The sequence below is a fragment of the Bos grunniens genome, chromosome 9 (assembly GCF_055505025.1).
Source record: "Bos grunniens cultivar Pamir isolate PY7600 chromosome 9, Bosgru_T2T1.0, whole genome shotgun sequence".
NCBI classification, from domain to species: domain Eukaryota; kingdom Metazoa; phylum Chordata; class Mammalia; order Artiodactyla; family Bovidae; genus Bos; species Bos grunniens.
In genome coordinates, this window is record NC_141173.1 from 38021856 (window position 1) to 38026440 (window position 4585).

Sequence of the window (4585 nt, forward strand, 5' to 3'; positions counted from 1 at the left end):
CAGTGCTGTTTCGAGCATTTGTTTTTACGCATCTCTGCTTGTGTGTATATTTCTACAGTATAAATTTCTAGATGGTAAATTGCTGAGTCAAAGAGTATACATGTAAATATTAATATATTTACTCTTTGCAACCCCGTGGACTGTAACCTGCCAGGCTTCTCTGTCCATGGGATTTCCCAGGTAAGAATACTGAAGTGAGTTTCCATTCTCTTTTCAAGGGGATCTTTCTGAGCCAGGGATTGAACCCAGGTCTCCTGCATTGCAGGTAGATTCTTACCAATGAGTCACCAGGGAAGCCCAAAAAATAACAAATTAAAAATTAATATATTTCCTTATTTCCTGTATTCTTGATGCTCTGGAATCTGGAGCCTTTCTGAACCTGGAGAGACTATTCCTCCGAGGGTCATCTAGTTTCAAGAGAGAGCAACAATTTGCCTGCAAACTCACCTTTAATATATAAATCAATCAATCTAAAGCCCATTCTCTGAACTCTATTTTGTTCTTACACTCCAGCAGGAAACATTCCTCTGACTTGCTTATCCTATAGCACAGAACCCACAGAAAATTTTCAAACTATCCAGTCCTAAGTCTGCTCAGCTAGCATACTCTGCCTTGCCATGAACTCTGATACCAGAATACTTGGGTTTAAATTCCAGCATCTCTGCTTCCTGGGTATGTGGATTTTTTCCTTGGTAAGTTATTTGATTGCTCCATTGACTCAATTTTTTCATCAGAATATGGTTGATAATAACAAAATCTACCTCACAGAGTTTTAAATATTAATAAACATAGAATACTTTTAACAATACATAGCATGTAGTAACCACTTGCTATTATTTTTGGTCAACTTATTTAATCCTCAAAAAATTTGAAATAGTTTAATCTTCATAAAAAACATTTGTAAAAGCCTATCTATTATATTCCTAGCAAAATGGAATAATTGAACAATTTTTATTAAAATTGTATTTAAGTTAAACTGTATTGAGATTGAATAATATTTTGAATATTTTCCCACCTAATTGTTCAGTCTCTCAGTCGTGTCCAACTCTTTGTGACCATATGCACTGCAGCACACCAGGCTTCCCTGTCCTTCGCCAATTCCTGCAGTTTGTTCAAACTCATGTCCATTGAGTCAGTGATACCATACAACCACCTCTGATGCCATATAACCATCTCATCCTCTGTTGTGCCCAGCTCTTCCTGCCTTCAATCTAATAGATTTTAAAAATAATCTCTATTAGCCTTTTTTTTTTTTTTTAGTTATAAGGATGATTGAAAAATTTTAGGGTATTTTGAGGCTTTGATTACCTTTTGCTGTGAAATATTTATTTTTTTCTCTTTTTGTTATTTATTGTTTGACTAATGAATATTAGTCCAGTATTTAAAATTGAAGATCTTTTTGTGATTATATCTTAACATTTTTATACCAGTATTAGCCAAACATTTAAAATTTTATAGGGCCAACTGGTAATGCTTTTTATTTATGATTCCTGGCTTTATTTGTTTAAAAGTCTCCTATATTTTCTTCAAGTACTATAAATGAAGTATTCCTTCATTTACAATTAGGTCCTTTTAAGCTGGGTTTTGACCACCTTAAAGTTGCTTTTTTTTTTTTTCAATATTCCAACAAGCCAATGTCTGTATGGTCATAAAAATTCCCTGAAACTTTCTTTGTTAATTTGTTCCTAGTCTCACCTCCTTGAGAAGGCAATGGCACCCCACTCCAGTACTCTTGCCGGGAAAATCCCATGGATGGAGGAGCTTGGTAGGCTACAGTCCATGGGGTCACTAAGAGTCAGACACGACTGAGCGACTTCACTTTCACTTTTCACTTTCCTGCATTGGAGAAGGAAATGGCAACCCACTCCAGTGTTCTTGCCTGGAGAATCCCAGGGACAGGGGAGCCTGGTGGGCTGCCGTCTATGGGGTCGCACAGAGTTGGACACGACTGAAGCGACTTAGCAGCAGCAGCAGCAGTCTCACCTCCAATCCTTTTTAGCATTTTCCCATATGTGAAATATAGGATAGACTCTCTTACCTTGGGAATATCTCAAAAGAAATTTATTTAAGGAGTCTATCCATCTCAACCATTGACATAGAAATCTGTTTGCAAGTTAAATTTTCTGTGATGACAATGGTCAAATCTCTGTATGTCCTGGACTTCACCCACCTGACCAAATAGATAAATTGATTTCCAATGTTCTTTTCCAAGAGTCCCAGTCATGCTAATCACTTCTGCAAATCCAAAGACAACGTGTTCACCGCTGGGGCCTTCCTGCTCGGCTCTGCCTCAGTCTTCCATTTTTTTCTCTCACTGATGCTCATACTGTTATACTGAAAAGTGACTTCTACTCAGTGGGGATTTTTTCTGAGCACTATCCAAATCCTCTTCTCTGCCTCATATTTCTACTGATTTATTCATTAATTTAAATATTACAGTACTGATTAATTATAAAGGGCTTTTCAATGGCAGGCACTTGCGATACCTCAATGATGCAAATCCCAATGGCAGAGATCCGTGTTCTTATGAAGATTTCGTCTCAGAATTGTTATGGTGTCTGGAACACAGCATGTACATGTATGTGCATAAATAATGAAATGTGCTTGTAGATAATTGGTTGGAAATGTTAACTGATTTGGATGCAGCTACGTTCTCTCTCTGTGTGTATGCTTTTTGATTAAATTAATAGGCTTAATTGTCTGAAACACTTTTAAGTTGCAGATAAATTGAGCTGATAGTACAGAGTTCACATATACCTCTTCTCCTGCCCCCATCATCAATTTTTCCTATTATTAATATCTTGCATTAGTGTGGTCTATTTTGTTGTAAGTGATTAACCCATATTGATATACTACCATTAAAGTCCATGGTTTATATCAGGGTTTACTCTTTGTGTTGTGCATTTCTACGCATCTTGACAAATATATATTGTGATGATATCTATAATTGCAGTATCATACAGAATAATTTTACTACTCTGAAAATCCCTTTTGGGAACCTATTCTTTTTTCTCTTCCTCCCCACCCTCAAACCCTTAACCCCTGGGAATTACTGATCTTTTTACTCGATGGTTTTGCCTTTGCCAGCATATTATAGACTTGGACTCAGACCATATGTAAGCTTTTCAGGTTTATTTCTTTCATTTATCAATATGCATTTATAGGCACTGGCACCCCACTCCAGTACTCTTGCCTGGAAAATCCCATGGATGGAGGAGCCTGATAGTCTGTAGTCCATGGGGTCGCAAAGAGTCGGACACGAATGAGCGACTTTTTCACTTTCATGCATTGGAGGAGGAAATGGCAACCCGCTCCAGTGTTCTTGCCTGGAGAATCCCATGGACGGGGGAGCCTGGTGGGCTGCCGTCTATGGGGTCGCACAGAGTCGGACACAACTGAAGCGACTTAGCTGTAGCAGCAGTAGCAGTGCTTAGTCGCTCAGTCATGTCTGACTCTTTGTGACCCCATGGACTGTAGCCTGCCAGGCTTCTCTGACCATGGGAATTCTCCAGGCAAGAATAGAGTGGGTTGCCATGTATCCTTTAGGGGATCTTCCCAACCCAAGGATAGAACCCAGGTCTCACACATTGCAGCCCAGTTCTTTACCATCTGAATCACCAGGGAAACACAAAGCAGTAGTACTGAGTCATCCCCAGCTCTGTGAAGTGAAAGTTGCTCAGTCGTGTCTGACTCTTTGGGATCCCACGGACTATACAGTCCAGGCCAGAATACTGGAATGGGTAGACTTTCCATTCTCCAGGGATCTTCCCAACCCGGGGATCAAACCCAGGTCTCCCACATTCAGTTCAGTTCAGTTCAGTCTCTCAGTCATGTCTGACTCTTTGGGACCCCATGAACCACAGCACGCCAGGCTTCCCTGTCCATCACCAACTCCCGGACTCTGCCCAAACCCATGTCCATTGAGTCAGTGATGCCATCCAACTATCTCATCCTTTGTCGTCCCCTTTTCCTCCCACCTTCAATCTTTCCCAGCATCAGAGTCTTTTCAACTGAGTCAGCTCTTCCCATCAGGTGGCCAAAGTATTGGAGCTTCAGATTCAACATCAGTCCTTCCAGTGAACACGCAGGACCGATTTCCTTTAGAATGAACTGGCTGTGTCTCCTTGCAGTCCAAGGGACTCTCAAGAGTCTTCTCCAACACCACAGTTCAAAAGCATCAGTTCTGCGCTCAGCTTTCTTTATAGCGCAACTCTCACATCCATATATGACTACTGGAAAAACCATAGCCTTGACTAGTTGGACCTTTGCTAACAAAGTAATGTTTCAGCTTTTAATATGCTGTCTAGGTCGGTCATAACTTTCCTTCCAAGGAGTAAGCATCTTTTAATTTCATGGCTGCAATCACCATCTGCAGTGATTTTGGAGACCCAAAAAATAAAGTCAGCCACTGTTTCCACTGTTTCCCCATCTATTTCTCATAAAGTGATGGGACCAGACGCCATGATCTTCGTTTTCTGAATGTTGAGCTTTAAGCCAACTTTTTCACTCTCCTCTTTCACGTTCATCAAGAGGCTTTTTAGTTCCTCTTCACCTTCTGCCATAAGGGTGGTGTCATCTGCATATC